Source organism: Gambusia affinis, linkage group LG09, assembly GCF_019740435.1.
Source record: "Gambusia affinis linkage group LG09, SWU_Gaff_1.0, whole genome shotgun sequence".
NCBI lineage: Eukaryota > Metazoa > Chordata > Actinopteri > Cyprinodontiformes > Poeciliidae > Gambusia > Gambusia affinis.
In genome coordinates, this window is record NC_057876.1 from 29,303,093 (window position 1) to 29,316,115 (window position 13,023).

General features: G+C 41.6%; 1 long non-coding RNA gene across 1 annotated transcript in view; it reads right to left on the reverse strand.

The window, feature by feature from the left end:
* The window catches only part of LOC122836840, a 39,631-nt gene that overhangs the window by 3,277 nt on the left and 23,331 nt on the right, over positions 1–13,023 (reverse strand). The gene's annotated exons all lie outside the window — the stretch shown is intronic.

Consider the following 13,023-nt stretch of genomic DNA (forward strand, 5'->3'; position numbering starts at 1 on the left):
TGCATGTTGCTCCATTTCATTTTGAACACGTTCAATTTGACCAAACTTTGGACATCATGAGGCTTCATTTGAAACTAACTGACTTTATCCAGGAATAACTTTCATAAATCACCAAGAAAAACAAAGAGATGGCAGCTGGAAGAGACTTCAAATCTCAGGTCTGTTAATGTTTTCACCTTCAATCAGCCGACTCTGACCAGCTTTAGGTTACATTATTCTGCAGGAATCAGTGACTTGCAACCATATTGTAGAAAAGTAAGACCTGGCAGAGCTGCATCAGCGTGAGAATGCTGGTCAGAACAGGAGCAGACGTGTTGGTCCACCAGCAGAACGGTTATGGCGCCATTTTGTCTCCAGAATGCCGTGATTTCAGCTCTACCTTCACCCTGATTGCTCTTCATCCTCACCTGCTCTGTGCTGCTCCCTAAATAAACCATCTGGACATGTCCAAGGAGTTTCTGCTTTTCTGATGCTGCCTGTTTTTGACCACTGCTTGTCCCTACAGCCATCAGAGGCCCGACCCGGGGCCCGACCCGGGGCCCGACCCGGTGGATATTTGTCTCCTCTGTGGATCCCCCGTTCTTGGTAAATCTCTGTTTTCATCCAGGTTAAAACTTTTTCACATCTCTGTATGAAACGTTCCACGATCTTAACATGATTCAGAAACTTTAAAGAGCAGAGGAAGCAGTTTGCACCTGCCACTCCTCCACTTGGTGATTAACTGAAAAGGCAGCTGTGATTTCCGCCTCCATCCGATGAAAGGCAGACTTCACTTGATTCACTGAGTCATATTTTACCAAGCAGATGCAGAAAACATCAAATAACTGTGTCTTTCTTTGTGATAGTTGTGGTTTTTACACATTAACAAAATAAAAAGGATGACTTTTTACACGTTCTCCTGTTTCACCCTCTCAGCTCTTTTCACGAACCCTCTCCCTTCCCTGCGGTTTCTCCTGCAGACGTCGACTTGCTGCTGTTCTCCAGCTGACGGAGCGTCATGCAGACCGACACCGACAGGGAGTCACTGTGCAAAACGAGACGGGGAACACGGTGGCTGCCCTAACCCCGACAAGCTGGGGTTACGAGCTCAGATCGCCCCTGACTCCACGTGTCCGGCGGTTTCTATGGAGAGTTTAACTGTCCAGTTTAAGTGTCTGGTTTAACGGGCGGCTCCGGCCTGCCAAGGAAAACGTCTGGAGCTCAGTGAACAGCAGACACGTGCTGCAGGAGGCTGGCTGCTGCCTGAAACGTGCAGCTTCTGCAGGTGACGCCTGATTAGTTCAAACTGCTAGTTCTTAATTTTTGCAGAAGTAAAGGTTTTATTGATATACAAGTGTTGGAGACTTCCTCTTCAATCCACGCAGGTTTAACAGTCAAAAGTCCTGGCTGTGATTCAGCTCCAGGGTCTGTTAAAGTACAAAATGTTATCTTTGGCTCTGTGGGTTTTCTTAGACCCATGAACGGCTCCACTGCTGGAGAATAGCTACATAAAATGAATAAAAAACATTTGAAAATCCTCTTTTTCCAAATATTCCGCCCAGTTTCACCATAAAGTCTGTTTATTTTCCCACCATCAGCAGTGTTTACTTGTTCCCCCAGAACCCCTGACAGAGACGTGACCCAGTTTCTCCCGCCAGGTTTCGATGTTTTTTGTGTTTCCTGTCTGAGACGGACTCGCTCGTCTGTGACCGAAGCTGTCTGATTCCCAACAGCACAAACAGACCTGAACCAGATTCTGTCAGGTTACCTGCCTGCTGAAACACCTGTCTGGACCTGAACGTTAGCTAGTTCTCAACGACAGGCTAACCCAGTACGAGGGACGGCAGCCTATCAGAAGCTGCTTCTTCCAGAGACAGGAAACCAAAATAACCACCAGAAAGACGGTGCAGACATCTTTATAAAGTCCATCGCCATTTCTTCTACCCAGTCGGCCATGTTTGTTTCTTCTTAACTCACGTTTGGTCTTGAGAAGTCGGCTTCGACATAGAGAGAGAGAGAAAAGGGCAGAATACTGTCTGACATCTGAATGTGGGTGAGTGAAATCTGTTCAACTGCGGCTCAACGCCACACAATGAACAACCAAACATCACGAGTGCAAAAAAACTGCTGGTCGACAACGACTAGCATTGGTTTTAGCTGACAAGATTTCAGTATAATCCAGTAAATCATAAATTAACGTCTGATATACTATAAAATAAAAAGGAACTCAGTGCTTTGCTACTAATTATCAACACTAAGACAACTAGATAACAAGGTCAGGAAAATGTTTTAATTAAGAATAGAGAGGGAAAATAGGTCAGTTATGCTAGCTTGACTTAGCAGTGGTAGCTAATAGCAGTGGTAGCTAATAGCAGTGGTAGCTAAAAGCAGTAGTAGCTAATAGCAGTGGTAGCTAATAGCAGTGGTAGCTAAAAGCAGTAGTAGCTAATAGCAGTGGTAGCTAATAGCAGTGGTAACTAATAGCAGCGGTAGCTAAAAGCAGTAGTAGCTAATAGCAGTGGTAGCTAATAGCAGCAGTAGCTAATAGTAGCACTGGCTAATAACAGTGGTAGCTAATAGCAGTGTAGTAGATAGTAGCAGCAGTAGCTAATAGCAGCGGTAGCTAATAGCAGCAGTAGCTAATAGCAGTGGTAGTTAATATCAGCGGTAGCTAATAGCAGCGGTAGCTAATAGCATCAGTAGCTAATAGTAGCACTGGCTAATAACAGTGGTAGCTAATAGCAGTGTGGTAGATAGTAGCAGCAGTAGCTAATAGCAGCGGTAGCTAATAGCAGCAGTAGCTAATAGTAGCACTGGCTAAAAGCAGTGGTAGCTAATAGCAGCGGTAGCTAATAGCAGCACTGGCTAATAACAGTGGTAGCTAATAGCAGCGATAGCTAATAGCAGCACTGGCTAATAACAGTGGTAGCTAATAGCAGCGGTAGCTAATAGCAGCACTGGCTAATAACAGTGGTAGCTAATCTACCACAGCGATCACTTATTAATAATCATAAAATAAATGTCAAGCCTGACAGCATAAAACTGTAACGAACTGAATGTTCTGTTCTTTGTCTGGGAAATGTTTGCGTAATTTTGGTGTTCAATCCAGATGCATTATTGGGGCTGCTGTCAGTCGGTTGCTACGGCAACGGTTCTGTGTGTAGCGTAGCCGACAGAGAGCCAGAAAAGGGCAGAATATGAGAGGTTTTGAGTTGTTCTTCGATTCTTCTCCACGGCTGCAGGTTTCAGCCAGAGCTGTCCGGGTGCCGGACTCAGCTGGAAAGTACCAGAGGTTTCACACTTCGGCTGGTTTTATTTGGTTTGAAATGTGCACTTAGCTACAGCTGCCACTGCCACGAGGCCGACTTGAGGAGACGCAGACGACGGTAATGGAAGAACAGCAACGACAAGAGTTTCTGCTAAAGATGTGTTTTTTTAAACTGCGATCACTCCAGGTCTGTCTGAGGATTGAAATTACACCTCTGGTCTCACAGGTTTCAACTCGGTTAATTCTGTTGTTATAGAAACAGCCTCGCCTACTTTCACGTAATTGATTCGTGTTTGACAGACAGGTTGCAGTCTTGCCAAAGAAAAGCCACACGGAGCTCATTTCCACAAAACATTTCACCGTCTGCTCCTGTGTCCCGCATCGCGCTGAAAAACTCCAGAGTTCCCCAGACCTTTTCTAGGAATACCTTGAGAGGAAATCCAGACCATTTTGCAGTGCTTAATTTCATCATAGATTAACATCAGCCCTTTTTTCCAGTTGCTGAATCAGGAAGTTGTTTCATTTATGCATCTATTTTTCTGTTTCTCTCCGGTTCAGTCGCTGGAAGCCCGTCGGTACGCCGTGTCTCCCGCTCCGTGATGTAAGGCTTAGAGCCTCTGGATCGCCATCAATCTGAATTTAAATAATACACTTAAAAAATAAAATAGCTAATTATTTGGGTGACTTTAATGAAAGCTACTTCTAGCTGCTAGCTTCTACTTTGGTGCTTTCTCCACTGTGTTGGTTAGATTAATTTAAATCCAGTTTCATGTAGTGTTGACCTCTGGTTTAAATCAGCTGGATTTAAACCAGGATGTGACATTTTGAATCAACTTCACTCATCGTTTCACACCAAAACCACCAATGCAAAACTTATTTGATATCAAATATTTGCACATCAGGCAGGAATGTATTTTTTTACTGAACTGATACCGACACCAGGTGCAACCAGCTGCCTGAATCAAAGTACACCAGATTTTAATCCAGTCAGTTTCCGTCATATTGCTCCTTTGGTTTAAAGTCCATTTAATGAAGACCCAAAGACGGTACCGGAATGACCAGAACTTCTCTGTTTTGCTGAACTTCATTTCAGGATTGTTAGATCCGATTTAATCAACAAAGACAGACACTTTGTGATTTCTCACCTGATAGTCCAGTAGACGCGGTTCAATTGGGAACAAAACTACAACATTTGTCCTATTTTCAGTCAAACCAACCGAAGCCTCTGAGCAACCTGTTCCCCTCCTGGCCTGTGGGGGCGCTGCACCACGAACCACTGAAGGAAACAACACAAAAACCTCTGAGGACACAGAGAGCAACTAAAGACCAGGAGACATTTCTGCTGCTAGCGCTAGGCTAAAGCTTGTGTTTGTTTTGGTTCAATTTACCCAGAATGCCCTGCCCTATGCATCGAATCGAACCAGAGTTCATTCGAACCCAGACAGAGGCTTGGTGGGCCAGAGTTTGGTTTTTGGTTAGCATCAGAGTTCGATTAGCATTCATATCTCCCCAAACGAACCAGACTTTCTAGCAAATGGACTGAAGTTGGATTAAAGTGTAAAAATTTACAATCACGTTACTGCAGACATTTATTTTTAGATTTGTCCATCTAGGATATTAATTTGTTTTTCTATTAAATAATGCATCATATATGTGTCAAGTTAAAAAAAGAAAATGCTTTTAAATATATTTTTTCCAAACATGTTCAGATAATCAAAGAAATAGAGCTCTTTCTATCCATTATGATGTCAGTGAAAAAATAAAGTGGCAGACAGTGTCTGGCAAACTGACTGTCATCTGAACCAAAGCTGAGATCTGGACCGGACCGTCTCTCACGACGACGCCGTGTTCTGACATCTATCCTCAAAACTCATTCTGCTCAAAATCAGAAGTGAAAATAGGATGTAAAACTTCTTTAAGCTTTGTTTACATGCTTATTCCTTCTGAAAACAGTACATCACTTTGTAATTTTTTGGTGCAACATTTGCACCGATATGTTAGCTTAGCATTAGAGACGAAACCAGCTAAAGTTCTGCGTTCACAGTGAATTATTTAGGTTTTATGATATTTCCTGATCTTTTCTGCCGCTATCTTTCTTTCACCGTCACAAACGTTTCCATCTGAGGCCACTTCTTCTGATGTTGAAGAGTTTGAGCACTGCTGCCACCTAGTGACCGGAGGCTTGTTTATCATCCAAACATGAATAAAAGACACTATAATGAATAGTTTATTTATGCACATCTTGTACATGTTTTAAATTACGGTACTCAGTTGGACATTTCTTTTAATCAGAGTTTTAAATAACAGTAATGTGTCCTTACTGTATTGAATCACTGCAACATGTTTTGTGTTTTCACCGCTGTTGATCGTTTCTGTGGCCGACGCTTCATTTCAAGAATTAACGAAACGTCGTTTACCTAAATCCTCCCGGGGATTTAGGTTATTCCTCTGCATGTGTTGTTATGCAACTCTTACGCTGTGAGGAAATCTGCTGCAGCTTCGCCTGTTTTTCAACTTTTCATCACATTTTAATTCTGACATCATTCTGAACCTGCAAGCAAATTAATATGACGTTTAGGTCTGCAGGGACCAGTCAAAGCCCGCCGCAGCAGAAAAATAAAAAACCAGCTGTCCGTTCTTGGAAATATCTGGCTTTCTCTTTCTACTGTATTACAAGATATATCTGCTTTGGCAATCTGCAGCGTTGAGCCTCATATTTTTATTCAGAAAAATCACAATCTGTCAAAGGATTGGGGCCATTTGCATCCCAAAAATTAATCTTTTCAACTGCTCATTTATTTTGAAGAGAGCACAATTTGTAGAAAAAGAATATCTGATATTATATTTGACAGGATATTGAAATAAAGGTAGCGTTCACGATTAGAAATCTTTTGTAGAAATACTTTAAATCCTGTAAATAAGACGTATCAACCCTGCTTTCAAAGGTTTGTGTGGGTTAAAAATTAAAAGTAGGGCGTGCTGTGGTGGCGTAGGGAACAGCGCGACCCACGTTTGGAGGCCTTTAGTCCTCCAGTCGGCTGTCGCGGGTTCGATTCCTGGACCCGGCGATATTTGCCAATATCAGCCTATTGTCATATAAGGAACACTAGAGCCCACAGAAAGACCCCCTGGAGGGGAGAAAATAAAGGGCAAACCTTTTGTTTCCAGACCTGTTCAAACTACTTGCTGACTGTAGTTTTACAGACTTTTATTTCCCAAACTGAGGAATATGTGCAAAGCATAAAGGAAGAAAATCGACACCATGTCACATGGGAAAGAAGCTGATTTACGTTTAAAATTATTATGGATGGCAGCTCCAGCAGCAGTCAGTCTTGCATCAGACCTGAAGAGGACTCTGACTGAAGACTGCTGCTATGCGACTGTTGTTATGCGACAGTCTCATGTTTACTGTTTTCCCTCTGTGACCTGTGATGTAACGTGTCGTTTTCTCCCTCTGAGGTTCAGGATTTAAGGTTTTCATGGCAATCTCACATCCTCCGCCGTCGCTTCATGTCCTGTAACTCATGTGAATCAAAGCCGGACAACTGGATGGATTTAAGAGCAGCAGATTTCTCTTCCAGAGTCAGGGACGCTCCAACAATCACAGAGCAGGACAGACAGGGACATCGCTTCAGTTTGAAGCTTTTCCACAGAATCTTCTCCCTTCGATTCGATCCGTCCGTTTGTTAAAACAGGAAAAGTTCAAATGAGCAAAGATCTGCTCTGACGGGAATCCTGCTGCATCTCCATTGACCATAAAATTAAAATTATGAACATAAATTTGCCCAATGGAAACAAACCAATTTCAAAAAAACTCACATTTTTTGTTTCTGACTTAATTACAATTTGTGTATTTAGCTGATAAAGTGGAAACCTTTTTCTTCACATTACAAAAGTCAAGTGATCAAAAACATGTGATGATTACTTCTGACAGAAATGCAGAAGAAGACGACAACAGGAAGTAGTTGGAGGATGATGGAGCAGCAAGTTTTGGAAACACTGCAGTTGTAAAATTGTGTTTTTGTAATGAAAACGCAGCGACTGTCGGCATCAGCTGCGTTTCCACTGATTATAAAATTGCTGCATCAAAATAATCAGTAGAAACACTTTTCTGACATCCTGAGTCATGTGATCAACTACAGGAAGTTACTACTGACGGAGACACCGAAGACGACAACAACAGGAAGTGGTTGGAGGGTAATATTTGTAATGACTCATTGTGTGAACAAACATATTCACAGATTACTTTAATGGCGTTTCTTATTTAATGGAAACACTGTAATTATGAAAAGATGATTTTGCAACATTAGCAAAACATTGATAAAGTTTTCTGCACATTTGTAATAGAAATGCAATTTTATGTCAGTTTTCAAAGAACATTTATCAGTTCTTTGTTAGCAGCTCAATTATGAGATTTTTAGAAACTGTCAGACCTTGAAAACATTAAATAAATATGTTTGTGATATTTATTGAGACTAAATCCCTGTTGTGGAAGGTAGAGTCATAATTATCGACGGTGATAATAAATCTGCGTCGTTACGTAAGCGTCCTAAAGGAGGAGGTGAGGAAAGACCTGCTAAAGCTTTCATTGATGGTTTCAAATGAAAACATGACAGCTTAGCAACAGGCTCATCTAAAAAGATGGAAAAACTGAGCAATCCTCACTGAGCAGCGAAACAGAATCAAAACGCTGCCAAACACGAAGCACAACTATAAATTATAAAGGTCTTCCTGACACACGCACATTTAAAATCCAACATTTTCTGTCCCTCATTTCAGAAACTCCCATCATCACCTTCCTGAACTGGCCTCTAATAATGGCCAAAAATAAAAAACGTTTTGCTCAATGATTTTTGCACAAAACATCTTTTGGAAAGAAAGAGGTGGGGATTTTATTTTGCTGTTGGGTAGTTATTTTAATAAGGTGAGGACAGAGTGAGATCCTCCAAGATTCAGAGGGAATACAGGAAAGATACGGTAGTTTCATTTATAAAGCACATTTTCAGCAACAAGGCAATAAGAAGCGCTTTACATAAAAACCAAACCTCTGTCTGGTTTGGTTGGTGACCTCTGACCTCTGGACCTCCAAACCTCTGTCTGGTTTGGTTGAAGTGAACTCTGGTCCTGTTTGAATGTGAACACCAAGCGGACCAGAGACCGCTCCAAAAGCAGGAAGTGGACTACAGCGCAGGGCATTCTGGGTAAATCCAACCAAAGCTAACATGCTAGCCTAGCGCTAGCAGCAGAAATGTCTCCTGGTCTTCAGCCAAAGACTAAAGAGAAATCCTCCAACTAAAATCTGACGCCTCCATCTTGTTTCCATCTGGTGAAGAAGGAAGTTGCTCTCAGTGTCTTCAGAGGTTTTTGTGTGGTTTCCTTCAGTGGTTGTTGGTGCAGCGCCCCCACAGGCCAGGAGGGGAACAGGTTGGTTTGACTCAGAACCAGCTGGAGGTGGAGCAGCTGATGGAGTTCTGGTTCCAGTAGAACCGGGTCTATTGGACTATCAGTAAATTCAGATTACAGGATGAAAAACTGAAAGTTTAAAGTATTTAGTCGATCAGTCTGCATGTAGTCAGAAGAATCTCTGTACTTTGCGTTTTTGCTGCAGCCTTGGTAATAATCATCTTGACTCCTGAAACCAGCTGTAAAAGTGTCAGTGGAGCCAGACGGAGGCCACTGTGTGTGCAGGACTGATTATTTTACCACATTCTGTTAAATAACTGACGGGTTGCTGGAATCCTCTGAATCTGTTAAAAGCCAACGTGAACCTTTCCAGGAAGACGTAGTAAAACCACTAAAGCAGCAGGTCGGATAAAGTCCTTGTTCTCATTACGCTCAGCGGCTCAGTGCTTAGCCGACTGTAAGAAAGAAAAGAGGAAAGATAAACCTACTTTTACTCTTCTGATGAAATTAAAAATCCTAATTTGACGAGTTAGAAGAGAAATACAGTTTGGGGAGCAAACTGTTACTCTGTTGTGTTTTCAACACATTTTACTTGCAATATTTTATACATTTTTACAACTCTGGTGATTCTATAGTATCCAAAACAAAGTAAAGGAACTAAATGACCAGATAATAAATAAATGCAGGTAAAATTAATTCATGTAAGTTATTTAATGAGTGAAACATAGTTATTCTGATTCTCTGCTACGTTCTCCTACTGCTCTCCAGCGTCCCACCACTCAGATTATAGTTTAAAATGAGATTTTTCTCACTTTCTGGTCTTAATGAAAAATGATGTTTTTGTGTCTTTTAATCATTTGATTTGGATTAATTACATAGATTTTAATGCAATTAATCACTTTTTTTCCTTTCTACCCAAAGTACAGCGTAGGAACCTTTGTATTTGTGTGTTTCTGGTACGCCTGTAAATCAGGGAACAACAGTGGTGGATGATGACGCAGCAGCTCTCGGTCCATTGGGGGTTAATTTCTGCGTCCGATCTGATGGAAACTACAACCGTTTGTTTCTTGTGCAGCTGCTCCACCAGAGCTTTCACCACAAAATGTTGAATTCAAATCTGGAAAATCACCAAACAAAACGTTGCAGCCGTCACTGCCTGACTGGGGCAGCTGTTTACATCCAACGCTGTGATTTTAATGACTTATTGTCTGAAGAATCTTATCCACCTGTGACTCTAATTTAACATTTTATTTAATGGAAACACAGAAATTGCAAAATTGAGCCGATTTGTAATAGAAACGCAGCCACTTTTTATTACCAACTTGGAATAAACACGCCAGGAACTGGATTTTCTTACCTTGGTTTTAGTTTACAAACTGTATCTTCATGTCCATTTACTCAATAATTTAGCATCACTATCAAATGATTATATTTTGATATATAATTTTGATTAATTAGAGACCCTGCAGTTAATTTGACTAAATCTTTGAGTCGCACCACTACTAGATAAATAAACTGAATTGATTTGATTAAGTAATCCACCGGTAACCTAAACAATCCAATGTTTTTTATGAAAGATGGTAAAACTATGACATCACTATGATGAAAGCTGCAGTTCTGCAGTAAAATGCCAATTAAAGGCAATTGAAAAACCAGACAGGCTGCTAAACTCTAACAAGCTGTTGTATTTCGCCAAGCGTTGCTAAGTGTAGCCTAGCATCGTCAGGATGTGTCCTGGACTGGTTTGTGTGCTCCAGTGGTAACCGAGCTTGAAACACTTTAATGAACCTAGTGGGTTTTTGACGCGGTTAAATTTCCACTGTTAGCAGACGGTGAAAGACGATAATGGATCTGAATATTCAGTCAGATGTGCTTTGAATCCTGTTTTCAACCTACAGCTCCACTCTGTGTTGCGGTGAGGCGAGTGGAATAAAGTTTACGGCTGTTTGGGGTTTGTTTTGACACCAAGGCGCAGATAAAGCCTCGTGATTCCAGCAGCGAGTTTTATGAGCCCGGCTCGGATAATGTCTGACAGTACTTTGACTCGGTAGCAGCGTCTGTATTTCTCACAACGCAGCAAAGTAACACTAGAAAGGCGACTCCTACATCCATTCTTTGACTGTTGGACTCTTGATTCAATATTCCATAAACCAATACATCCTGAAGAGCTCATCAATTAATCAGATTTAGGTCTGATTAGTTTTTCACAGGGACCAGATTGGGTTGAACAAATTATTTCCTTTGATAAATTAATTAATGTGCTGAAAACTGACTTTTGTTTTTATTCAGGTCATCTTTGTGTAATGTTAACATTTCTGCCTGAAATATTTAAATATGACTAAAATAAAACAAAAACAGAAAATCTCCATGTCCTGGGGGACCAGCCCAGGCATGCTAGTAGCTAGCCTATCTAAGCTAATGGACAACAGACAAAGTAGAAAATCCAGTGGGTGACTATCCAAGGCATGCTAGCAGGTAGCTTATTAAAGGCTAACCTTATTGGTGCTAATGGACAGCAGAAGAAGTAGACAATCCGATGGATGACCAGCATAGACATGCTAATCACCATCCTCTCCAATGCTAACGCTAGCTAGTACTCTCCTCCATTTGCCAGCGCCGGCCGCTCAGTTGTTGGTCTATCATTAATGAGATCAGTAGCGTCAGAACAGATGTAGCCTCTACAGACAGGAAGAAGCTTAATATTGGCACTAATATCGCACCATACACACAGAACCAAATAACCGCAGGTCAAATGGACCGTTGGCCAGATCCATACCCATGTGCTGAAATTTCTGCTTTTCCAGCTCATGTTTCATACCTGTTTACATGAACCTTATATATCTTCATTTTGTTTTTCATTTTCATGATTTATGGAGACAAAAGTAAAAAAAAAAATATTCAAACTTCCATCCATCCATCCATTATCTGAACACCCTTCTTCCCTAATGGGGTCAGGAGGGTTGCTGGTTCCACTCCAGCTGCGTCCCGGGTGAGAGGCGGGGTCACGGGTTCACCCTGGACAGGTCGCCAGTCTGTCGCTGGGCAACACAGAGACACACAAGACATACAACCATTCACACACACACACACACACACACACTCACACACACACACACACACTCACACCTAGGGAGAATTTAGAGAAACCAATTAACCTGTCAGTCATGTTTTTGGACTGTGGGAGGAAGCCAGAGAACCCGGAGAGAACCCACCATGCACAGGGAGAACATGCAAACTCCATGCAGAAAGACCCCGGGCCGGGAATCGAACCCGGGACCTTCTTGCTGCAAGGCAACAGCTCTATTCAAACTTTTAACGTCAAAATAAAAAACATTTAGATAAAATGACAATGATGGATTTTCTAAAATTGTCAGTCAAAATGATTGTGCTTCTGGCAGCCTAAAGTCCTGGCTAACAGAAACTCAGCCTTCGTTTCCCATAGTTTCTCTTAAAGCAGCGTTACAATGTATCAGCCTTGAGCTTTAATGCTGAACAGTTGCACCCACTTCCTCCCTGGTTCTGATCCGTCAGACTCGGTCCAGACGCCTCAGCCCAACACATGTGGAGGAAACCAGAACCAGCTTTATCACCGCCTTCCTCTCCAGCTCAAATAAATTTTGGCACTTTTGCAACCTGACAAAATTGGACCGCAGCGTTCTGTGACCTCTATATTTCTAGACAGAATGTAAAGAGTTGAATCTACACTGTAGAGAAGGACCACTTCGCTGGAAAAGTTCTTTCTTTTTACAAAGAAGCCTTGTAAATCATGTCCTTTATTCCTCCGGCCGGGGGTTCACCGCCTTACCACAGGGTGGGAGGAGAGCATGATGGGAAAAACAGGAGGGGAGCTCGCTGCACTGGGTCAGAGACGAACAGAGGCTTTAAAGAAAAAGGCAAAAAGAAAACGACTGGGTGCATCGGAGGTGACACTGGAGTTGATTTGACATAAACAGTCAAAAATAATTTAATATTTAGAGATAATCAAGAATTTGGTGCAGAAAAATTCAATTTGATGAACGTGTTTGCCATCAAATATAGTCTACATATATTGAAACATAGGAACCATAAATATTTTCTACATCTTTCCTTTTTCTGGTGGACATTTTCCAAAATGTTGTAACCGGTGGTGGGCACAGATGCCCAAAAAATTAGCTTCTCAAACCACAAATTCGCTCAACGAAATCTGAGCTACGCTAATGCTAAACTAATGGATACAAACAATATGGAAGCTAATGCTAAACTAATGGATACAAACAATATGGAAGCTAATGCTAAACTGATGGATACAAACAATATGGAAGCTAATGCTAAACTGATAGATAAAGGTACTATGCTGCACTAATAGAGCAGAAATATATTTTCTTTTAATAAGT